General features: G+C 43.7%; 1 protein-coding gene across 4 annotated transcripts in view; it reads left to right on the plus strand.

Moving 5' to 3' along the window:
• The window catches only part of MARCHF6 (membrane associated ring-CH-type finger 6), a 1,314,422-nt gene that overhangs the window by 1,142,913 nt on the left and 144,985 nt on the right, over positions 1 to 26,524 (plus strand). The gene's annotated exons all lie outside the window — the stretch shown is intronic.

Below are 26,524 nucleotides of genomic sequence, written 5' to 3' on the forward strand. Positions count from 1 at the left end.
CCTCAGTGCAGACTCTCCCCCATCAGTACAGATCCCCCTCCATCAGTGCAGACACTCTTCTCCATCAGTGCAGACCCCCCTCCATCAGTGCAGACCCCCCTCAGTGCAGACCCCCTCAGTGCAGACCCCTCCTCCATCAGTGCAGACCCCCCCCATCAGTGCAGACCCCCCTCCTTTAGTGCAGGCCCCCCTCAGTGCAGACCACTCCCTCCATCAGTGCCAGTGCAGACCCTCCCCTCCCATAGCACCCCCCAGCACATGTCCATTTGCATTACATTTTTACAGACCTCAGAACAGCGTTGGGTAGGCACAGCAGTGTGTCCCTTGGACTCCCTCCTCCTCCTCCTGTGTAGATGTGGGAGGCGGCTTTGGTCTGCTCCACTGTGTGAGACAGGGAGACAGCCAGAGAGATCAAGCGAGAGATCAAGGTAGGGGTTGAGGACCGTGCCGCTGCCCGCAGGTGTCACCCCTCTGGCGGGTGTCACTCGGTGCGGACCGCACCCCCCACACCCCCCTTGTGACGCCACTGTTCAAAATCCCCAATAATAATAATAATTTTAAAAAAGACAAATTTGATTTGATTCAACTTGCACATTGGTTTCATGACCAATTCATTTGAATCTGACTCAGGAATAAAATGGGAAGGCTTAAGAATTTTAGCATGCTTTTATTAGGTTTGCATAAAGTAATTACAGAATAACTAGTTTCCACCTAAAAGAATGGTCACTAGATCAAGTTCCAGTATAGTGGTTATGAAGTATGTTACAATGTGAGGGAAGGAGATCCAAAGTCTCCAGTTTTGATCAAAAGAGTCAGGCAGCCCCTGTGTATACATGTCAATTTATAAAGGGGAGGAAAGAATTATTATGACTTATCCACATAGGGGGTGATAAGGAATTGGAGCGAGGGAAGATCCAAGTAGGTACTCTTTTTAGCATAAAATAACAAAGTACTTATAAATGTTTTATGATATGAAGATAAATAGATGGCCCCAAAAAGCATATTTCCAATGATATTATATTTTGTAGGCTGAGCGACTCATTAACCACTTCAGCCCTGGAAGGATTTACCCCCTTCCTGACCAGAGCACTTTTTACAATTTGGCACTGCGCCGCTTTAACTGCTAATTGCGCGGTCATGCAATGCTGTACCCAAACGAAATTTGAGTCCTTTTCTTCCCACAAATAGAGCTTTCTTTTGATGGTATTTGATCACCTCTGCCGTTTTTATTTTTTGCGCTATAAACGGAAAAAGACCGAAAATTTAAAAAAAAAAATGATATTTTCTACTTTTTGTTATTAAAAAAAATCCAATAAACTCAATTTTAGTCATACATTTAGGCCAAAATGTATTCGGCCACATGTCTTTGGTAAAAAAAATGTCAATAAGTGTATATTTATTGGTTTGCGCAAAAGTTATAGCGCCTACAAACTAGGGTACATTTTCTGGAATTTACACAGCCTTTAATTTATGACTGCCTATGTCATTTCTTGAGGTGCTAAAATGGCAGGGCAATACAAAACCCCCCAAATGACCCCATTTTGGAAAGTAGACACCCCAAGGAAATTGCTGAGAGGCATGTTGAGCCCATTGAATATTAATTTTTTTTGTCCCAAGTGATTGAATAATGACAAAAAAAAAAAAAAAATTTACAAAAAGTTGTCACTAAATGATATATTGCTCACACAGGTCATGGGCATATGTGGAATTGCACCCAAGAATACATTCAGCTGCTTTTCCTGAGTACGGGGATACCACACTTTTTGGGAGCCTAGCCGCGTACGGGGCCCCGAAAACCAATCACCGCCTTCAGGATTTCTAAGGGCGTAAATTTTTGATTTCACTCCTCACTACCTATCACAGTTTTTTGAAGGCCATAAAATGCCCAGATGGCACAACCCCCCCCCCCCCCCAAATTACCCCATTTTGGAAAGTAGACACCCCAAGCTATTTGCTGAGAGGCATGTTGAGTCCATGGAATATTTTAGATTTTGACACAAGTTGCGGGAAAGCGACACATTTTTTTTTTTTTTTTTTTTTTGCACAAAGTTGTCACTAAATGATATAGTGCTCACACAGGCCATGGGCATATATGGAATTGCACCCCAAAATACATTTAGCTGCTTCTCCTGAGTACGGGGATACCACTTTTTGGGAGCCTAGCCGCGTACGGGGCTCCGAAAACCAATCACCGCCTTCAGGATTTCTAAGGGTGTAAATTGTTGATTTTACTCTTTACTGCCTATCACAGTTTCGGAGGCCATGGAATGTCCAGATGGCACAAACCCTCCCCAAATGACCCAATTTTGGAAAGTAGACACCCCAAGCTATTTGCTGAGAGGCATGGTGAGTATTTTGCAGCTCTCATTTGTTTTTGAAAATGAAGAAAGACTAGAAAAAAAAAAATTCTCTTTTTTCAATTTTCAAAACTTTGTGACAAAAAGTGAGGTCTGCAAAATACTCACTATACCTCTCAGCAAATAGCTTGGGGTGTCTACTTTCCAAAATAGGGTCATTTGGGGGGGTTGTGCCACCTGGGCATTCCATGGCCTCCAAAACTGCGATAGGCAGTGAAGAGTGAAATCAAAAATTTACGCCCTTAGAAAGCCTGAAGGCGGTGCTTGGTTTTCGGGGTCCCGTACGCGGCTAGGCTCCCAAAAAGTCCCACAAATATGGTATCCCCATACTCAGGAGAAGCAACAGAATGTATTTTGGGGTGTAATGTCATATATTCCCATGGCATGTTTGAGCAATATATCATTTAGTGACAACTTTGTGCAAAAAAAAAAAAGTGTCTTTTTCCCGCAACTTGTGTCACAATATAAAATATTCCATGGACTCGACATGCCTCTCAGCAAATAGCTTGGGGTGTCTACTTTCCAAAATGGGATCATTTGGGGGGACTTTGAACTGTCCTGGCATTTTATGCACAACATTTAGAAGCTTATGTCACACATCACCCACTCTTCTAACCACTTGAAGACAAAGCCCTTTCTGACACTTTTTGTTTACATGAAAAAATTATTTTTTTTTGCAAGAAAATTACTTTGAACCCCCAAACATTTATATATATTTTTTAAAGCAAATGCCCTACAGATTAAAATGGTGGGTGTTTTCGTTTTTCGATTTTTCAAACGCATTTTTTGGGGAAAAAACACTTTTTTCAATTTTAATGCACTAAAACACACTATATTGCCCAAATGTTTGATAAAATAAAAAAGAAGATCTTAGGCCGAGTACATGGATACCAAACATGACATGCTTTAAAATTGCGCACAAATGTGCAGTGGCGACAAACTAAATACATTTTTAAAAGCCTTTACAGGTTACCACTTTAGATTTACAGAGGAGGTCTACTGCTAAAATTACTGCCCACGATCTGACCTGCTCGTAGCTTCCGGTTTCTTAGGCCATAGAGATGTTTGGAGCCACTCTGGTCTCTGATCAGCTCAATGGTCAGCTGGCTCCCTGTTGGGACAGGAGAGCCAGAGAAAAACATGAAAGATGGGGGGCATCCCCTCCCACTGCTTGTAAAAGCAGTCTAGAGGCTAATTAGCCGCTAGGATTGCTTTTACATGAAAGCCGACCGCTGGCTGAAAAGAATGATACCAAGATGATACCTAAACCTGCAGGCATCATTCTGGTATAACCACTCAAAGTCCAGCAACATACCAGTATGTTGCTGGTCCTTGTTGGGCATATATTGTAATTTATTTTTTTTTCATGCAGCCTGTGGGCTGAACGAAAAAAAGAGATTGATCGGTGGGGATGCCCACCATTAGAATACCTCCCTTCATCCACCCACTTCTAATGATGGGCATACATGCACCGTTTATACATGCCGAGGCATGGGGGCATCCTCCCGCAAAAGGTAGGAGCAAATCGCTCCTCCGCCCCTGCTGCCCCCATGCTTCGGCATATATCACCTCCGCTGGAGTCACGGCTTTATATATCGTGGGAGCAAACGCTGTTGCTGCCAAGATAAATAAATCCGCGCTGCAGCTGAATGGCGTACCTGAAGACAAAAAAATTGTTAACAATAAAACACAGTAAACGGTAAAGTATAAAAAATTGCATACCTGAAAAGCAAACATGATAAAACATAATAACAATAAAACATTGCAGAATAGAATAAATTAAAAAAGAGCAGAACAATAGAGAGAGAACAATAAAACGACAACTATTTTTTTTTTTTTTTATATTTTTTTGGGGGTTTTTTTTGGTTTTTTTGGGTTTTTTTTGGTCTTTTTACACTTTTTTTTGTAACTAACTTTTGTAACTGTAACCGGTTCCAGGTTCGGGTCTCTCAAAATGTGATGGCATCTTGGGAGACCCTGTGAAAGTGCGCCTAGTCTGTGCAATGCTGTACGCTAATACTCAACTAGTGTATGGTAGCGTTCAAAACATTCACCAATGCAAAGACCAGGATTGTCAGGACAGGAGGGACAATAATAGCGGGTGTCACGCCTATATCCGCGCTTGCTGCAGGCACAACATTTTTTGGGAGGGTTCGTTGGGTAGGGGTACTCGGGAGGACATAAAGAAAATGCCTCTCATGCAGCCGACTGCATTTGGCTGGGGATGTGAATGGGAGAAGTACGGGTGCTGCAGAAGTGGTGGGTTCCCAATTAGGATTGGCGAATGCAGCAGGAAGGGCATTATGGGCACGACGGGCCTGTGTTTGTCTTCTTCTTGGTGGCAGCGGGACACTACTTGTGCTTACCACCTCACCAGCTTGAACTGCACTTATGGGACTCGCCACGTCACCAAGTGTTACTGCAGTGCTGGTTTGACTACGACCAGGGTGTACTAGGCCGCTGGTAATTGCCAGTTCACCAAAACGCTACCAAAAAAAACTGTTAGCGATCGCAGGGATCAGGCCTGACTCTGCGAACACTGCAGTTATGCGTTTAGTGTTTTGTAAGTGACAATGATCGATCGATACTGCACTTGGGTGGGCTGGGCTGGGAGGGGCAAAACGCAGGTGCTAGCAGGTATCTGGGCTGATCCCGCTAACACTGCGTTTTTGGGAACCCTAAACTGCTGGGGACGCTAGTATAGATCTGATCGGATCAGATATCGATCTGTTCAGATACTATACCACTAAGGGAGGTGTATGGTGCGTGCGTGGGTGTTAGTGGTACTGGCGCTAACCTGACGCTGCCTGGGGCGATGCAGACCCTATCTGGCCCTAAAACCTAAGTTATATCACCGCCGGGCGATCGGGGGGCTAAACCTTTATTCGGTAATAAACGGCGGGTGCCCTGACACTATAAAAAATAAACTAACTAACCAGCGTCACCCGTAACAGTTATACGGTGATCACTGGTGAAAGGGTTAACTAGGGGGCAATCAGGGGGTTAAAACATTTATTAGATAGTATATGGGGGTCCCTGACGCTATAAAACGCTGACAGCGAACCTATATATTTACCTCCCTAACCAGTGACACTAATACAGCAATCAGAAAAATGATCGCTTAGTGACACTGGCGACGGGGGGTGATCAAGAGGTTAAAACTTTATTAGGGGGGTTAGGGGGGTACCCTAGCCCTAAAGGGGCCTAACACTAACTGCCCTACCACACTAACTGTCACAAACTGACACCAATGCAGTAATCAGAAAAAAAAAACTGCTTGGTGTCGGTGTGATGGGGGGGGGGGGGGATGGATCGGGGGGTGTAAAGTATGCCTGGCATGTTCTACTGTGTGTGTAGTGTTTGTGCACTCACTGGGATGTCTTCTCTCCTCGGCGCCGGAACGGAAAATACAGAGCGAGCGATTAAATCACTTCCTCCGCCACGTCAAAGGTTTACTGTTTACTTTACAGAAGCCGAGGAAGCATTTCATTCACCAGGAGCGATCGTGAGGGGGGGGGCCACGAATGAGTGGCCTCCCTCTCACCTTTGATCGCCCCTGACGAGAATCTGACCGCCGCAGGCACCGGGGGGGTCCGATCGGACCCCACGCCCGCGGGCAGGCAAGGACGTACAGGTAAGTCCTTATGCCTGCCCGTGCCATTCTGCCGACGTACATCGTCGTGCGGCGGTCAGCAACTGGTTAATATTAGTATTATTATTATTCAGGATTTATATGGCCCCAACAGTTTGTGCAGAGCTTTACAATATAAAGGGAAGACAGTACACTTCCAATACAATAAAATACAAACGTGTTAAGCGGGCCCTGCTCATAAGAGCTTACAATCTAATAGGGTCGGCAAATGGTACAAAAAGTTATTGGGGGGGTGAGCTGCTGGAGATGAAAAAAATTCAGTTAGTTGGAGGTGGGATTGGCTCCCCTGAAGAGATGATGTGACGGGAGGGCCCGTGGAACTCAGAATCCCTTGGAAAGTAGGGGATGTCCTTGTTTCAGCTCCCCGTATACCTCTTATGTCTAAGTCACCCTGTGCTATCCTGGCACAGGGTGAGTGAGAAAATATAACTTGGACTACTTAAAATGGGACAGTAATATTTGTCCACAATATCTCCCAGGATGTATGTAGAGACTATTATTGGTTTGGTTGATTCTGAACTCAACCTGTTAATTGAGTGAGCTGATCACATTAGCCTCCAGGACTGGCTAGGAGACGAACTGTTGATGACTAGGCTGAGGAGGGGGGGAGATTGTTGTTTGTATTGTTAATTGTAATTAGCTCCTGCTATTGTGTTTATACTACTGTGTGAAGCTCGGTGCCCACAAGTCTGTCATCTGGTCTGGGTAAATTTTTTAGTAAATTAGCTCATGTTAATTAGGTTAGCTTTGAGTCAGCCTGCTGTATAAATGTGTGTGAGATCTCAAATAAAGAGTTAGTCCTGATGTACTCCAAGACTGGTGTTGTCTAGTTCTTGGGGGTTCCTATAGCCAGATCCATTGGACTCGTGTTCCAGAACTTAGGAAGCGGTATACTGACGGAAGCACTCAAGCGGAGTGTGGGACATTCCGTGACAGATGAGTTTTCAGGGATCTCCTAAAGGCAGCCAGATTAGGAAATAGCAGAACAGATTGAGGTAGAGAGTTCCTGAGGATGGGAGAGACTCTGGAGAAGTCCTAGGGATGAGCATGTGAGGAGGAGACAAGGAAGCTTGAGAGCTGGAGGTCTTGAGAGGAGCGAAGAAGACAGTTTGGGTGATAATTGGAGGCAAGATTGATGATGTAGCTTGGGGCAGAGTTGTGAATGGCTTTGTATGATGTTGTTAGTATATTGAATTTATTTCGCTGGGCAATTGGAAACCAGTGGAGGGATTGGCAGAGAGGGGTGGCAGATACTAAACTGTTGGTAAGGTAGATGAATCTGGCAGCAGCATTCATGATAGACTGAAGAGTAGAAAGGTAGGCCTATGAGAAGGGAATTGCAATGGTCAAGGCTAGAGATAACAAGGGAGTGAATGAGTTGGTGTTTTCATTCGTTAAAAAGAAGCACATTTTAGAGATGTTACAGAGGTGATGTCTCTAAGCTTTTGACAGCGATTGGATTTGGGGCTGAAAGGACAGGTCTGAGTCTACGATTACACCTAGAACCCTTGCGTAAGGGGAGGGACTTATAGTGGCATTATTGATCTTCATTGGAAAAGTCGTGGAGGGGGACATGGGCGGGGGGGAATATTATCTGCCCGGTTTTAGAGAGATTTAGTTTAAGGAAACATCCATGTTGAAATGTCCATTAGTAATGTGAGAGGAGACTGAAGGGGTAAGGACTGAAGAGATAGATTTCGGTGTCACCCGCGTAGAGGTGCTATTGGAACCCGTGGATCAAAGATAAGAGGTGTTTTGACACAAAAAGTCAAAAATAGTTTGTATTTCTATACAGTATTAAAAAATTGGAAACTATCTGAGCCTGACCATATTCTCCCTCCAAATTTCAGTCCAAGTCACACTGTTGGAACTCTACTTTCCTGTAGTACACTCATACTGCATAGGACAGGCATGTCCAAAGTCTGGCTCACGTTCCGGTTTAATATGGCCCCTCTGGTAATCTGGATATATACCGTATTTATTGGCGCAGCCTCGGAGGGGACATGGATGTTGTGGGGCGAGTGTCGTCAGATTACATACAGGAGAATCTCCTGTTTGCTCGGCGACGTCTGTAATAGGAAGTCCCGTCTCCTGGACTGCCATTGGAAGACTGTTCTGTCTTTCGTAGGAGGCAGGACTTTGTATTAAAGAGGCTGTTCAGTAAACAGGAGATTCTCCTGTATGTAATCTGTTGGCAATCGTCCCGCCCACCTCCCTGTCTCCCCCAAGGCTGCACATGGGCGTCGATCAGGCTGCACTGATGCCAATGGTAAGGCTGCATTCATGGCACATGTGAGGCTGCGTTGATTGCGATGGTGAGGCTGCGTTGATTGCGATGGTGCGGCTGCGTTGATTGCGATGGTGAGGCTGCGTTGATTGCGATGGTGAGGCTGCGTTGATTGCGATGGTGAGGCTGCGTTGATTGCGATGGTGAGGCTGCATTGATTGCAATGGTGAGGCCGCATTCATGGCAATGGTGAGCACTGATTAGTCTGCATTCATGGGCACTGACCCTTATTTTGCTTCATAGTTCTTTATTTAAAATTTTATTTTTTTCCTGAAACTTCCCTCTTAAAGTGAAGGTAACATGCCCAAGCTCATTTTTAGTCCGGAGCGGCACTCTGGGATTCTGGGGCCACAAAAGATATATATATATATATATATATATATATATATATATATATATATATATATATATATATATATATATATATATATATATATCTTCACTACACACAGCCACAAAGGCAAGAGAATTTTTGTTGGACAGTGTATTAGTGCTTGGATGGCCCTCACGCATGTTTACGTCTTTAAATCTGGCCCTCTTTGAAAAAAGTTTGGACACCCCTGACATAAGAGAACCATGAGCAATAAAAAGGCCAGGTGTAAACACACTTTCATATATTGGCGTATTGGACTCTACTTCACAGAGCGTGTCATTGAGAGTGTACCTAAAATTAGTACACTCTCAACACACTTTGGTATACTCTCACCCTGGGTTCAGGATGTCTTCTTGTGATTGGTAAAAGGATACCTTTATTTCTCTTTCTTTCTTTGAAGGACACAGCTAAACTTAAGGATCTTAATGGATGGGTTATAGTGTTACCTACACGAATCGAACACTAGTTAAAAGTAGAACATTCTAGAGTGCCCCCTGCTGGTGACCAAATAGGCTAGGAATATTGTTCTATATTTTAAAAAACTAAAAAAATAAATAAGACCTTTTCTTCAACGGAGAATAGTTTGACCATTTTTAACACAAGTCATGTCTTCCATTAACCACTTAAGGACCGAAAGGATTTGCCCCCTTAATGACCACAGCACATTTTCCAATTTGGTACTGTGCTGGTTTAACTGGTAATTGCGCGGTCATGCAATGCTGTTCCTGAAATTTGTGGCAAAATATAAAATATTCCATGGACTCAACATGCCTATCAGCAAATAGCTTGGGGTGTCTACTTTCCAAAAAGGGGTCATTTGGGGGTATTTTGAACTGTCCAAGCATTTTATGCACAACATTAGAAGTTTATGCCACAATCAACCACTCTTCTAACCACTTGATGACGAAGCCCTTTCTGACATTTTTTGTTTACATGAAAAAATTTTTTTTTTTGTTAGGAAATTACTTTGAACCCCCAAACATTATATACTTTTTAAAGAAAAGGCCCTGCAGATTAAAATGGTGGGTGTTGCAATTTTTTTTTCCACACAGTATTTGCTCAGCGATTTTTCAAACGCAATTTTTTTTTTTGAAAAAAAAAAACACTTTTTTGAATTTTAATGCACTAAAACACACTATATTGCCCAAATGTTAGGTAAAATATAAAAGATGATCTTATGCCGAGTACATGGAGACCAAACACGGCATGCTTTAAAATTACACACATCCGTGTAATGGTGACAAACTACATAAATTTTTAAAAGCCTTTACAGCAGGGATCTCAAACTGGCGGCCCTCTAGCTGTTGCTTAACTTCAAGTCCCATCATGCCTCTGCCTATGGGAGCCATGCTTGTAACTATCAGCCTTGCAATGCCTCATGAGAATTGTAGTCCTGCAACAGCTGGAGGGCCACCGGTTTGAGACCCCTGCTTTACAGGTTACCACTTTAGATTTACAGAGAAGGTCTACTGCTAGAATTACTGCCCTCGATCTGATGGTCGTGGTGATACCTCACATGCATGGTGCAATTGTTTACATACAACACGAGACAGGCACTTGCGTTTGCCTTTGCACGTGAGCATGGGGGGGACAGGGGTGCTTTAATTTTTTTTTATTATTTATTTTGCTTTTTTATTTTATTTTTACACTGTTCCTTTCACAGGGAATGTAAATGGCCCCTATGATAGCAATAGGTAGTTACAGGTACTCTTTTTTTGAAAAAATTGGGGTCTATTTGACTCTAGATCTCTTCTCTGCCCTTAAAGCATATGACCACACCAAGATCAGTGTGATAAGATGCTTTCCAAATTTCCCAATGGTGATGTATATAAATCTGGCGAAGTCATGAAATGCTTGTAGCTTTCAGGTTCATAGGCCATAGAGATGACTGGAGTCGTTCTGGTCTCTGATCACCTCTATGGTCAGCTGGCGGAACCACCAGCTGCATTTTTTGGTTCCCCGGTGGGACAGGAGAGCCTGAGAAAACCATGGAAGACGGCGGGGGAAGGGGGGACGGACATTCCCTCCTACTGCTTGTAAAATAAGTCTAGTGGCTAATTAGCTGCTAGGATTGCTTTTACGTGAAAGCTGTCTGCCGGCTGAAAAAAAAAACAATACCAAGATGATACCTAAACCTGCAGACATCATTCTGGTATAACCACTTAAAGTTGCTGGTCTTTGTTGGGCATATATTGTAATGTTCTTTTTTTTTTTTCATGCATCCTGTGGGCTAAACGAAAAAAGACAACCTAACAGATTTCTCCATTCAAATCGATTGATGCCCACCATTAGAATACTGCGCTGCATCCACCCACTTCTAATAATGGGCATACAATAAATATAAAAATATATGCTGAAGCATAGGAGCAATCTGCCCCTATGCTTCGGCATATATGCTCTTTTTGTAACTGTGGTGGTGAAATCCCCTCCTACAGCGCTGGAGTCACGGATTTAAGTATCGTGAGAGCAAACCCTGTTGCTGTCAAAATAAATAAATCCATTCTGCAGCTGAATGGCGTACCTGCAAAGCATAATGGTTAACAATAAAACACAGTAACATTACAGTATAACAGCAGGACATACTATACCTGCAAAGCAAACACAATAAAACACAGTACAATAAAACATTACAGTATATCATAAAATACAGTAAAACAGAGGAGAACAATAGAGAGAGAACAATAAAACTACAACTATTTTTGGCTTTTTTATTTTCTATATTTTTTTTTTACACTTTTATTATAACTTTGAACCTTCCAGGTTAGGGTCTCTCAAAATGCGATGGCCATCTAACATCTTTCGAGACCCTGTGTAAGTGTGCCCTAGGACTGTGCCGTGCTGTACCCTACGCTAATACTTCACTAGTGTGTGGTAGCGACGGAAACAGTCACCAACACAGAGACCAGGTTGGTGAGGACAGGAGGGACAATAAAAGCAGGTGTCACGCCTATATCCGTGTTTTCTGCAGACACAACATCTTCTTTGGGATGTTCTTTGGGTAGAGGTACCACGGAGGACTTTTGGAAAGTGCCTCTCATGCAGCCGGCTCAATGCATTTGGATTGGAAAATTAGGGCACAGCCCTGTCTGTAGACAGATAGGCTGTGATCTCTTCCTGGAATTTTAGGAAGGATCCAGTTCATCCTGATGCTTTGTATAGCACATAAGCGTTCAGCAGAGCCAATTGAAATAAGTATACAGACACTTTTTTATACCAGCATCTGGCTGTACGGGTAATAAAGTATGGCACCATCATCTGGTTGTTGAAGTCCACCCCTCCCATGTTAACCACTTAAGGACCAGCCTCGTTTTGGATTTTAGGTGTTTACATGTTTAAAACAGTTTTTTTTTTGCTAGAAAATTAGTTAGAACCCCCAAACATTATATATTGTTTTTTTTCTAACACCCTATAGAATAAAATGGCGGTCATTGCAATACTTTTTTTTGCACCGTATTTGCGCAGCGGTCTTATAAGCGCACTTTTTTTGGAAAAAATTCACTTTTTTGAATAAAAAAATAAGACAACAGTAAAGTTAGCCCAATTTTTTTTTAAATTGTGAAATATAATGTTACGCCAAGTAAATTGAAACCCAGCATGTCACGCTTCAAAATTGCACCCGCTCCTGGAATGGCGTCAAACTTTTACCCTTAAAAATCTCCATAGGCGATGTTTAAAAAATTCTACAGATTGCATGTTTTGCGTTACAGAGGAGGTCTAGGGCTAGAATTATTGCTCTCGCTCTACCGGTCGCGGCGACACCTCACATGTGTGGTTTGACCATCGTTTTCATATGCGGGCGCTACTCACGTATGCGACCGCTTCTGCGCGCGAGCACGTCGAGACATGGCGCTTTAAAAAAATTTTTTTTTTTCATTATTTATTTTACTTTATTTTATTTATTTTTTTCACTGTTTTTAAAAAAAAAAAAAATTTGGATCACTTTTATTCCTATTACAAAGAATGTAAACATTCCTTGTAATAGAAAAAAGCATGACAGGTCTTCTTAAATGTGAGATCTGGGGTCAAAAAGTCCTCAGATCTCATATTTAGACTTTAATGCAAAAAAAAAAAGTCATTTAAAAAAATGACACAAAAAAAAGTGCCTTTAAGAGAAGTGGGCGGAGCTGACATAATGACGTCGCTCTGGCCGTCCTATGGTATAGAGACGGGTGGGCGCCATCTTTGCCTTACTCATCTCTATACTGAGGAAGAGAAAGGTCCCGATCGCCTCCGCCGCTACCGACGGCTCCGGTAAGTGGCGGAGGGCGCGGGAGAGCGGTGGGGGGGTGGCACCTCTCCTGCCGCCGATAACGGTGATCTCGCGGCGAACCCGCCGCAGAGACCACCATTATCGTGTACAGAAACGCCGGCCCTAAAGATGGATAGCTCGGTTGTGGCAGCAGCTGCTGCCGTTACCGAGATATCCATCTTTAAAGTAATGACGTATATATACAGTGGCCGGTCGTTAAGTGGATAAGGTTGTATTCGTGGACACAGAGGGGCATCTGAACAACACCAGTCGCCGTTGGAATTTTGACTGTTGTATTTGCGTAAATGGTGGACAGAATGAAAACATTCAGTGTGTCCCTCCACTTCACTGCAAGCAAATTATTACATCTCAAGCAGGCTCTCTCCCCCTGTCTAATTCAGGAATCTACAAGCTGTTGGGGGAAGCCCCGGCGATTAGATCACATGGTGCCACATGCGCCAATTCCAGAAGCAAGAAGGTGACTAAAAAGTGGCACGCTTGTGTAATAATTGTCCACATACAAGTGGTACCCCTTTCCGAATAAGGGTGACACCAAGTCCCAAACAATCTTACCACTGCTCCCTATGTAGTCTGGGCAGTTGGGGGGCTCCACAGTGCTGTGTTTTCCCTTGTAAACCATAAAACTATATGTATAGGCTGTTGCCCTGTCACAGAGCTTATACAACTTGACCCCATATCTGGCACGCTTGTTGGGGAGATACTGTTTGAAAGACAGGCGGCCAGAAAACATAATCAGGGACTCGTCAACTCAGACAACTTGATTGGGAATAAACAATGTCCAACATCGGAGTTCCATTTCCTGGTTTCCTCAGCTTGATTGACCCACTGCCACTGGAATGTGAGTCCACAACGTCTAGTAAGAGTGTTTACACCCTACCTCTGGTGATCTTTTTGCGGTTGTTGTTATTCATTTGCCTTTGCTTCTGAATCGGATTGCATCTCGGAGTCCTTCTTTCAGTGTGGACTGTTTCAGCATATTTTGTCATCCATTTACTTTTAGTTACATAGTAAGGTTGAATAAAGACCCCAGTCCATCCAGTTCAACCTGAGTGAGTGTGGGTGCTTGTCTACAATTGTCCCTATCCCTGTACATTGTGTCTCATTAAGATGCTCATCTATTATATTATTATTTATTTAAGGTACCCATATGACACCGTCAATTTACGCAGCGCACCACACATACATCGCACACTCACATCAGTCCCTACCCTCAAGGAGCCCACAATCCAAGGTTTTATTTGAACTAATTTCACTATCCAGTGACCCTTATTTCATCTGGTTCTGTCCAGTCGAATTTGCACTTAGCACTTTAATATTCATCACTGTTGTATGACCTATATGCACATTATGATATATTGCACATGATATTTATTTATTGTTGTGATCCTAGTGCTACACCATGTTTCACATCTATTGATACTGCACTTCGATGGGCTGGGCTGGGAGGAGGGGCTAAATGCAGGTGCTTGCAGGTGTTTGGACTGATCCTGCTAACGCCGCGTTTTTGGGAACACTATACTACTGGGGACACTAGTATAGATCTGATCAGATCAAAGATATTGATCGTTCATACACAAAACCAGTAAGGAAGGTGTATGGTGTATGCATGTGTGTTAGCGCTACTGGCAATCAAAGGGTTAAAATCTGACGCTGTCTGGGATTGTTGCTAACTGACGCTGCCACCTAAAGCTGACACAGATAACTAGCTAACCTGTGACACTAATACAGTGATCAGAAAAAATATCTGTACACTATACTAATGTCACAGTGACAGGGAGTGAAAGGGTTAACTGGGGGTTGATCAAGGGGTCAAACCTTAGGCACTATATGGCAGGTACGCTAAACCTATCTGCAACTAACGCTGTTTAGAGTCACAAGTGCCACGAATACAGTGATCAGAAAAAAGATCTGTACACTATATTAGTGCCATTGTGACAGGGGGTGAAAGGGTTAACTGGAATGTGATCAGAGGGTTAAACCTTCATTAGGGGGTTAATGGGGGATACCCTAAATCTACCTGGGCCACTACTAACTGCCGAACGCTGATTAGTGTCACAAGTGACACCAGTACAGTGATCAGTAAAAAAAATCAGAAAACTGCACTTGGTGGCACTGACAGGGAGTGAAAGGGTTAACTGGGGGGTGATCGGGGTGTGACAAGTGTGTCTATGTGTACTGAGGTTAGTGTAGTGTTGGTGTACTCACAGTAAGATGTTTTCTCCTCTCGCACTGGAACCGAAAACGGCTCCACGAGGGGAGATGACATTACTTCCTCTGCCTGTGTTAACATTACACAGGCAGAGAACAGTTTGCCATTCACCAGAACCGATCAGCAGGTCCAGACCAAAAATCATTGACCTGGGCCTGTAGACTGATCTGTTCTGAAGCGGATCCGATCATTGCGGGGATGGCGAGTGTGCGCACGTGCGCCCCCGACGTACACCTACGGCGATTCGCGCAACAGTGCCAACCTGCCGCAGTACAATGAGGGCGGCTGGTCGGCAACCTGTTAAGGCAGTTCTGGCTCATTGTGGAGCGTAGCTAACTTCTTTTTACTGTTAATACCAATTCATAAGGTTTCTGTTGGCTAAGTGCTATGATTGAAACCCTACTTTTGTCGGCATCCCACCCTTGTTTTTTTGGGCTAGTATGCTGCCATGGAGTCTCGGGAAAACAAAACATTTCCTGTCAAATAATTATCATAATTTTCCTTTCCTGATGGACTCCATGGCAGCAGGAGTTCCCTCCCAGTGTCATGGGTAGGCTAGTTATGGCCTCTGGCTCAGCCTAAAAATGTATGGAAGTGGGGTCCTATGGGGTAAAAGCGAGGGCGGGGCTACCCAACCATATGCTGCAATGGAGTCCATTAGGAAAAGAAAATTACAGTAAATATTTGATAGGAAATTTTCTTTTTTCCAAACGCTACACGGGTGACAAAACACATCCTGACATGCCAGAGGTGACCTAAAGACATTTAAAAACATTTTATGGAATGAAATGAAAGAGGACCAAAATGAAAGTCAGAGTAGCTCTTCTCTCCAGAGTTTTTATTGCAGAAACATTCTTTGCTGCTTCTGGATCATCACAAAGTATTTCATCACCAGCAGCATCTTCAAGTAAGGAAGTGTTACAAAACATCCACTTCCAAAAATACACAATACCTTCATTATTAGAATAAATGACACCTGAAAATCAGGAAAACATTGATCAACTTCTTGCAAGATCATTATATGCTTCTGGATTAGCATTGTCAATAACTGAAAATGCATATTGGCAGGAAGCCAATACATTTATGTTTCATGTACCTGTTCTCGTGTATAGGTGAAATATATACAATCCTTGTTATTCCATGTAAAAAATGTTTTAAAAAAACTTTTTTTTAAAAAACAAGTTTAGTTTATTTAGTGAGTAAGCTGCATTTTTATTTCAAGTATTTAATACTTTTATATACACTGCAGTTCACCTTCCCGGTGTAACCAAATGACTTTCAATTTGTAAAACTACTCCACACTGAATTTCTTTTACATTTTTTTTAAACTGTCCACTTTTTCCCAGAAAAGAAATCAGGGAAAAAAGTTTTTGTCCCATGGTTTCAAACTTTCTGGAAACTTTACATCTCTCATCACTCCATGGTGCCTATCGCTTCATCCAAATCACCTGTTGCAAGGTCCGATCCTCTAATCTTCTTTATAGTTTCAGGTTTTAATGGTGTGGTTGTTTAGCTCCTTTTTCATTTTTCAATGTTTCACAAGTATGAATTCAAAATCAAGCCTTTTGTAATAAATTGGTATCAAAACCTCCCCTTTGATGGATGATTTGATGTGCATAGATAAATGTTACTCTTAAAGTGGTTGTGAAGTCACAGGTACTAAATTCTATTAACCTCTATGTTTTTGCTCTCTTATGATTGTAGTGTGTTTTTTTTTTTTTTTGTTTTTTTTTTTTTAAAACTGATAGTTTTATTAATTTCAACAAAAAAAACAGAGAGGCAAAACAGTATACATGTCTTACATTAATGAGTGCCCATCGGCAATGCAATTGCTCGAAAAATCAGGGTAAGACATATAAATCCTGCGGAAAAAAAGACACTGTGCAACAATAATAAGTCCAATAAGTAACAACCGGAGCTGGAATATTACTACAATGTCACAACCATTTAATGATGATGAGCCGAATGGAAAGAGGCATTGAAATGAACACAGTATTAGAAATCTAGAAGATACAACAGAACAGAAAATAAATAAAAAAAAGAAAAGACATGAGAAAATGGGGAAGAGCACCCACCTGTGTCAGGACCCCTCGGAATCCGAAGTCACTGTCTGCTCAGGGAGTCTCCAATGTAGGGAGACTCAGGTTAAATGAGATTTTAACTGATCCCACACTTCTTAGACCAATTATGGGCATCAAGAGAATCGTTCAACAAAGCAGTCAGGTTTTCCATCCGTTTCACGTCCCGGATTCTAGAGTGCAAATCAATCAGAGAGGGAGGGTCCCGTTTCTTCCACTGAAGGGCAATTAAGCAGCGTGCAGCAGTTAACACGTGCGCATTAAGTTTTTTAGCTAAATTGGAGAAAGAGTGGAGTGAAAGGTGCGAAAGAAAGGTTTTAGGATTGAAAGGCACCCAGGAGCCAAAGACGGAATGGAGTAGGGAGTGGACCATCCGCCAGTAGGGGATGATCAGAGGACATGACCAGAAAATATAGTACAACGTGCCTATGTCTGCATTACAGCGCCAGCACTGGCGGTCGGCAGAAGGATATATGAAATTATACAAGGTACAAATGGAGCTTTTGGAGGCCTGTGACCAGGTAATTTGCCGAATTTTTAAGGGTAACTCCTCATCCAATGCCTGCTCCCAATTGCACATATAGGCATGCCGAGGCCCAGACAGCGATAAGTCTACAATTAGGAGTTAAAGCGGGGGTCCACCTATCTATCGTTTTTTTTTTTTTTTTTGAGTTCATTCACAAACTTTTCTTCTCAGCATTACATACTCACATATTGTGTGTAATATGTCCGCCTGTCTCAGATTTCGTCGGAAAGAATAACTTATATTACTCACTGCAGGCGGTTTCCATCTTCATTGTGGGCATTGTGGGCATTTGAAGCCCACAAGCATTTATTTCCTGGATGTGGTGAATGATGTGCTCCCAGCATTCACCGCTCGTTCCCGCACATGCTCAGTGGCATCCTGGGAAGCCTGAGACTAGCTCCCAGAAGTCTGGGAGAGGCTAGAAACACGCCTACTCCCACGGGAGGAGAACCAGGAAGTGCAAAGAAGAATAGAAAAATAAAAGGTAATTACGGCGATTTAAATTTTTTTAAACGGCATGTCAGCATCTAGGCAAGGAAGAGAATACATACAGATATTGTTCAAAATTTGGGTGGAACCCCGCTTTAAGTACGTGAGACCAAACCCATAGGGGATGAGCCATCTAAGCAAAGTTTCTCGAATTCTGTCAGGGAAGAGAACTGGAGGTTTGTCACTAAGGACTGTGCAAAATTTCGTATTTGTAGATAACTGTAAAAGGCCTGTCTAAGCAGGTTATAGGTTTCCTGCAAATCTTGAAAGGTTCACAACATTCTGGTTCTATGATCCACCAACTGACCAAAGTAAAATAGGGCCTTTTCCATCCTGAAATTACACCTCTGCGAGGTCAAACTGTTTGGGACGTAAGGCGTGAACAAAAAAGAGGTTGCCAGCGAGGCGGAGGTTTGGCACGGCACCAGAGAGTCCTCACAAGGGACATGGGTCCCAGCAGTCGTAAGGTTTTAGGCGGGACATCCGTGCTCCATAGCATAGAGTTCGGATGGACTGGGGCTAACAATAGTTTCTCAATTTGTGTCCATCAGTTGTAAGCATGAAGGGTATACCAGGAAGCTGGGTTGCCAAGTCATACCTGGCTATGTTCGGGAAGGCGAGACTGCCTTGGCCACAGGAGGGCGTAGAGGGTAGGCATTTCAAAAAGATAGAGAAGTTTGGGCAGGATCGCCAGCTTGATGGTTGCCATGCGACCAAAAAGAGACAACATCTGGGGCCTCCACTTGGCAAGAGATGCTTTAATAGAAGTATATAATGGAGGGAAGTTTGGCTTTATAAAGAGTGTCGTAGGAAGATGTAAGATTGACACCCAGATACCTTAAAGTGGAGGTCCTCCAAGAGTAGTTAAACGATTGAGAGAGGTGGGATAGCATCTGGTAGGGAATGTTGAGGGAAAGGGCTTCTGTCTTAGAGGTATTCATTCTGTAACCCAAAAGAGAGCTATAGTGATCCAGTTCCTTGTGCAGGTTTGAAAGGGAAACACGTAGTTGCATGAGAGCAAGACATCGTCTGCAAAAAGGGAAATCTTGAAGTCTCTAATATGAACTGGGATACCCTGGGTGTTTGGATTCTGTCTAATATGGGCTGCCAAAGGCTCAATACAAAGCGCCTAGAGAAGAGGGGATGGGACACCCCTGCCGTGTTCCATTGGAAATAAGTAAAATGGTGGAAGTGGCAAACTGAGTTCTAACTAAAGCCGAGGGAGAAGAGTATAAATGGGTAACCACTTGCAGAAAAGGACCCTTGATACTAACATGGTGGAGGGTTGCAAACATGAACGGCCAGCCAAGCCTATCAAAGGCCTTCTCTGCATCCAAACTGAGGAGTAGTGCCTCAGATTGGTTCCTGTTTGCCACCTCAATAAGGTCGATGGCTCTCCTGGTGTTATCGCCCGCTTAACGAAGGGGAATAAACCCTACCTGGTCTTGTAAATTAATGACGGCAATAGGTAATTCAGCCTGTTTGCCAAAATTTTTGTGAAAAACTTTGAGATCAGAATTAGGAATGCAATCGGTCTGTAATTTGAGCTTTGTGTATGGTCTTTACCTGGTTTAGGGATCATTGTACGAAAGGAGGTCTGCGTACCACTTGGAATCAGAGAGTCAGCAAAGAAGGAGTTGAACAAATAGATAATATGGGGAGGAGAAGCGTAGGATAGGCTGTCAGGTCCAGGAGACTTGTTAGCCGGAAGGGATTTAATCGTGGCAAACTACTTCCTCTTCAGAGATAGGGGAGTTAAGACTAGCTAGGTTGGAAGGAGAGATCGTGGGAAGATCACGGTCTTCCAGGTATGATTGTATGGCCTGAGAGAGATTGGGGGGCGAAGGATTGTGTGGTACAGTGGGATCATTATAGAGGGTAGAATAATAGTCGTGAAAGATTTGTGCTATTTCAGAGGGTTGGGAGTGTAAGGTACTGGATGCGTCCCTAAGGAGGGTGGGGGAAGCAGCGGTGGAGCGCTCACATAGTTACCTAGCTAAAAGTGTATGCGGCTTGTTGGCCTTATAGTAGTATGTTTGTAGCAGCCAGAGGAAGGCTTTATCAACCTTCCCAAGGTCAGTGTTCCTCAGCCCAGCTCTGGCGCTAACTATTTAAGGGAGCCTGGGGAAAATGCTAAGAAAATCATTATCAGGGCATTATCAGGGTCGGACAATGATATTGCCTGGATGTTAGAGCCATTGCAGGCTCTGAGAGTGGGGGCGTTAACGAAGAAATCAAGTCTAGTCTTGAGTGAGACTTGTGGCGGTGGGAGTAGATGGTAAACTGTCTAGCGGACGGATATTGGGTATGCCACATATCAAATAAGGCATACCCCCTAGTCAGTTAGCAAAAGAGGGTAGATTGTCAGTAAAGAGCTGGGGAGAACCTACCACGAGCTACGGTATGCCTATCAAGGACAGGTTAAAATCTCCCCCAATAACCAGATACTGTTGGGGAGTGGCAAACAGTCGCTTATATACTTTGGACAGAAAAGATATTTGTTTCACATTCGGGGCATAAACATTACAGAGAGTAAGATCAGAACCCCTCTAGGTACCTCGGAGAATGAGGTAGTGCCCCAAGGGGTCAGCGTACAAAGATTGTAATTGAAAAGGGGAGCCTCGTCTAAAAAGGATTGCCACGCCTGCTCGCTTCCGCAGATTAGATGCAAGATAGAATTGCGGGGAAATTTTTGTGGGCAAATGCCATATTGCCAAGTTTATCAAAGTGCGTCTCTTGGGCGGAAATAACCTTAAACCTTAACCACTTCAGCCCTGGAAGATTTGGCTGCTCAATGACCAGGCCATTTTTTGCGATACGGCACTGCGTCGGTTTAACTGACAGTTGCATGGTCGTGTGGCACTGTACCCAAACAAAATTGACGTCCTTTGTTTCCCATAAATAGAGATTTATTTTGGTGGTATTTGATCACCTCTGTGGTTTTTATTTTTGCGCTATAAACAAAAGAGCGTCAATTTTGAAAAAAACACTATCTTTTACTTTTTGCTATAATAAATATCCCACTTTTTTTTTTTTTTTTTAAACTATTTTTTTCCTCAGCTTAGGCCGATATGTATTCTTCTACATATTTTTGGTTGAAAAAAAACGCAACAAGTGTATATTGATTGGTTTTCACAAAAGTTATAGAGTCTACAAAATAGGGGATAGATTTATGGCATTTTTATTATTATTACTGTTTTTTTACTAGTAATGGCGGCAATCTGCGATTTTTATCAGTACTGCGATATTGCGGCAGACAAATTGGACACTTTTGACACATTTTTGGGACCATTGACAATTATACAGCGATCAGTGCTATAAAAATGCAGTGATTACTGTATAAATGTCACTGGCAGGGAAGGGGTTAACACTAGGGGGTGATCAAGGGGTTAACTGTGTTCCCTAGTGTGTGTTTTAACTGTAGGGGATGGGACTGTCTAGGAGGAGAGAGAGAGATCGGTGTTCATACTTAGTATGAACACATGATCTGTCTCTACTCCCCTGAAAGGACCGGATTTGTGTGTTTACACACACAGATCCCGGTTCTTGCTCTGTCACAAGCGATCGCGGGTGCCTGGCAGTCATCGCGCCCGCCGGGCACTCGCATCGGCTCCGGGCACACGCTGCGGGTGCGTGCGCGCCTCTGGTGGCCAAAAGGCGAAGCGAGGTAAGGTAACGTTGATTTGCCTAGCCGAGCCAACCTGCCACAGTAAAACTGCAGCGGCTGGTCCAGAAGGGGTTAAACTCACGTAAAGCCAAGCTGCATTTAATATTAGAGTTGAGGCCTTTCACATTTAGTGTCAACAGGTCAATCGTGGTGGATAGCTAGAAAGAGGAAACAGCAGCATACTTAACAGTCCAGACGTCATCCAAAGGATCTGGTGACATTCGAGATGGAGCCCATGGAAGATTCAGGATCGATTTCTCGGGATCAGTTGAGTGAAGCCAGAACCTCTGGAATGGTGGGACCTCAGGTGGGTGAGAGAAAAAAAAAGAAAAATTAAGGACAAGAAGAGAAAGAGGGAAAGAGCCAACAGCAGAGAAAGAATAGGACAGACAACAAAAAAAACAGATGTACTTTGCATTGCACAATGTAACCTGCCTAAACTAAGTGGCAGGTTGAGGGTCCCTGAATGATCCTCCAGTCAAAAAGAAAAAAAAAAAAAAAAAAAAAAAAAAGGAGTCATCCGGAGAGCCTCTGGGGGTTAAAGCAGCAAGACCAAGGAAGTGAGTAGTCCACTCCTGGGCCTGCCTATAGATGTAGTGTAGTGTTGAACCTAGTATTACCAAAGAACTGTAACCCAAGGAAAATTTAGTGCACTTGTGTCATAAAAACGGATAAAAGTAGAAAGCGGAACAAACATAAAGACTAACGCCAATATGTCCCCTTCACCCGCACCCTACGAAAGGATACCGGGGAAGGGGGTACTTAAGGACAAAGGGAGACCACTCAGATAGCGATAAAGCAAACTAACAATAGCAGATAAACAATGTCCCAAGGATAGAAATTAACAAAAAAATATAAGAATTTGTGAAGACTTATAATTTCTGGGTAAAGAAGACCTAGTACACTGGGTGAAGTTTGGTTAGTACGTAACTGGAGAAACTCAGGGGGAGTTTTTTCTTTTTTTTTATTATAATCGCAAAAACCTTCTTTTTCAGCTCACTGATTATGCGGTCACGTGTCCACGCCCTGCTCTTCATTTCGATCTAAGTGAAGGGCTGAGTTTCCCTTCTTTCTTTTTTTTTTTTTTTTTTCTTTTTTCTTTTTTTTTACCACTTCAGCAAGTACTATCGCAGAGATTTTACGTTCATTTGTTGTCTCTCGATTTGACATCATTGTGGTATTTTCCCCTAATTTTATTTATTTATTTTTTCCTTTTCTTCCTTTTTCTCTTTTTCCCCTTCCCTCCCCCTTTTTTTTCACATGCTTACTTTTGTTTTTATCTTTCTATTCTTCCCCTGCCCTTGTTTTCTCTCCCACCCCCCCCACCCATTCTCCTTTGGTCCGCCCTCTGTCTTCTTCTTACTGGTCTTACTAAGGTACCGCAGCTCTCTGTTATTTTTTCTAAATATTTCTTCTAGGTTTTGAACATTTTCCCCAAATGTTGTTATGTATGTTGTCGTCACTGCTACTTAGGAATCCATTCTACAGTGGTATTCTATTCGCTCGAATCATTCTCTTACATCTGATTTTTTTATACTTAGCCACTTCTTTGGGATTAGTCCCTTAGCAGCGTTCAGCAATTGGCATTAGTATTTTCCCGTATTGTGTATTTAATGCTTTTGATTCATGAAAAAGACACGTCTGCAGGCTGTTTGTTAACTTTTTCCAGTTATTTCTTCTGTATACTCCATGATTTCTTGCCAGTATTCTTTAATTTTTGGGTTTACCAAATCACATGGTAAACGGCCGTATCATTGTGGCCCTCTGTCCACATCCCCTCCAACCCTGTGGGGATTTGTCCGGTTGATATTTATGAATTTGATTGGGCATCAAGTACCATCTAGCCAATAGCTTATAATTCGTTTATATTGTGTTTATATGTGTTGCATAGTTATGTACTGTTACAATCATTCTCTCAACTTGTTGGTCCTCTAATTTTGTGCCAATTTCTTTTTCCCATTTCTCTATGTAGGGGGGTGTCTCTTGTCCTTCCGAGTCTGTCAGTATTCCATACACACGCCCCCTTGGGGCGCGCACACGAGAGCATCCGTGACCACCGGGTCCAGAGGACCCAGCGCATCACGGATCACGGTAAATGGCTGCTGACAGCGACCATTTACCACATGATCACTCCGTCAAATGACGGAGCGATCACATGTAAACAAAGCAGTGTGATATCCGGTTCCTCTCTCCCCTCTCCGTCCAGTGTGAGCGGAGAGGGGAGAGATCGGATGCAGCAGCGCTGTTGGCTGGATGTGTAGTGCCCACAGCGATGCTCAGTGACAAATCCAGCCATCCATCCCTCTGTATAAGCCATCCACACTCAGCCATCCCGCCATCCACGCTCAGCCATCCACGCTCATCCATCCCGCCATCCACGCTCATCCATCCCGCCATCCACGCTCATCCATCCCGCCATCCACGCTCATCCATCCCGCCATCCACGCTCATCCATCCCACCATCCACGCTCATCCATCCTGCCATCCACGCTCAGCCATCCAAGCTCGGCCATCCCACCATCCACGCTCAGCCATCTTGCCATTCATACTCATCCATCCATGCTCAGCCATCCCTCTGTCATACTTATCCACCCATCCAAGCTCAGCAATCCATACTCAGGAATACTCATCCATCCATGTTCAGCCATCCCATCCACCTTCAGCCGTACCCAGCCATACCCAGCCATACTCAGCCGTACTGAGCTGTACCCAGCCATGCTCAGCCATACTTGGCCATACCCAGCCATACTCAGCCATACCGAGCTGTACCCAGCAATGCTCAGCGATACCCAGCCATACTCAGCCCTACCCAGCCATGCTCAGCCATACCCAGTCGTGCTCAGCCATACCCAGCCATACCTGGCCTCTGTATGTGGCTAGGCTGTGGAAGTCTCCCACGTGGTATCGCCATACTTAGGATGAGTAGGAGAATCTATTTTGGGGAGTAATTTTTGGTATGTACATGGTATGTATTAGAAATATTGAATAAATGGACAACTTTGTGTTAAAAAATAAAATGTGTTTTCTTTCCACATTTTCCAAAAATTTGTAGAAAAAAATGACATGTTCAAAAGACTCATTATGCCTCATAGATTATATGTTGGGGTGTTTACTTTCAAAAATGGGGTAATTTTTAGGGCATTTCCAGTGTCCTGGTGCTCCGGGGTCTTCAAAAGTGTAAGAGGCAGTTAGGAAATTAGATGTGTAATTTATGATCCAGAACACATGATGGCGCTCCCTGCATGTTGGGCCTCTGTATGTGGCCACTCTGTGTCGTAGTATCGCCATACTCGGGAGGAATAGCAGAATGTGTTTTGGGGTGTAGTTTGTGGTATGCATATGCAAAGCAGCGTGATATCCGGTTCCTCTCTCCCCTCTCCGTCCAGTGTGAGCAGAGAGGGGAGAGATCGGATGCAGCAGAGTTGTGGGCTGGATGTGTAGTGCCCACAGCGATGCTCAGTGACAAATCCAGCCATCCAGCCATCCATCTATCCCTCTATATAAGCCATCCACACTCAGCCATCCCGCCATCCACGCTCAGCCATCCACGCTTATCCATCCCGCCATCCACGCTCAGCCATCCCACCATCCACGCTCAGCCATCCCGCCATCCATACTCATCCATTCATGCTCAGCCATCCCACCATCCATACTCATCCATCCATGCTCAGCCATCCCTCTGTCATACTTATCCACCCATCCATGCACAGCCATCCATACTCAGCAATACTCATCCATCCATGTTCAACCATCCCATCCACCCTCAGCCATACTCAGCCGTACCCAGCCGTACTCAGCCATACTCAGCCGTACCGAGCTGTTTATCTCGTGTTAGTAGAAGTTTGGTTAGAGACGATTCGCGCTTTTCACACTTCAGCTTATTTTGATCATTTTCTGCGGTTCAGTTTGTGCTTGTGAGGTTTGTATCTGCTTTTCAGTGCGTGTTGGTCAGTTCGTAACCTGCCTAGCAGGCCGTTCTGGTCCGCTCGTTCCTGATTTTCAGGTCGCTCTTCATAGGCCTTGCTGTTCTTCAGTGCGTTTGTTATAAGTTTGTTTGTTTGACCAGCCGACCGTTTTGAAGCCATGTTGCGTGGATGTACTCGTTCTCGAGTTCGTGCTGCGTGGGGACTTGGTGTTGGGGTTAATACTTTGACCCAAGGTCCAGTCCATGAACAGGGCGAGCAGGAGTTAATGGATGAAGAATTGGTTGCGCCAGCATGACCAATTCTCGCACATGCCTTTGCTCCGTGAGATCCGTGAGAATAATCCTGAGGATTTCAGGAACTATCTCAGGATGACAGACCCCGTTTTTGAACGTCTGCTGGCTATGCTGGCCATGCTGGCCCCCTATATCAGCAGGCACGATACCTGCATGAGGCAAGCCATCACTGCGTAGCAGAGGCTAGTTGCCACTTTACGTTACTTGGCGACTGGGAGAAGTCTTCAGGACTTGAAGTTCTCGACAGGCATCTCCCCCCAGGCTCTGGGGATCATAATCCCAGAGACCTGTTCTGCCATTATTCAGGTCCTGCAGAAGGACTATATGAAGGTAAGTTTTATCCTTTAACATTACATGATATGTATTAAATGTTTGCTAATGTATTGTCTAAATGTCC

Source organism: Aquarana catesbeiana, linkage group LG05 (genome assembly GCF_042186555.1).
Source record: "Aquarana catesbeiana isolate 2022-GZ linkage group LG05, ASM4218655v1, whole genome shotgun sequence".
Classification (NCBI taxonomy): domain Eukaryota; kingdom Metazoa; phylum Chordata; class Amphibia; order Anura; family Ranidae; genus Aquarana; species Aquarana catesbeiana.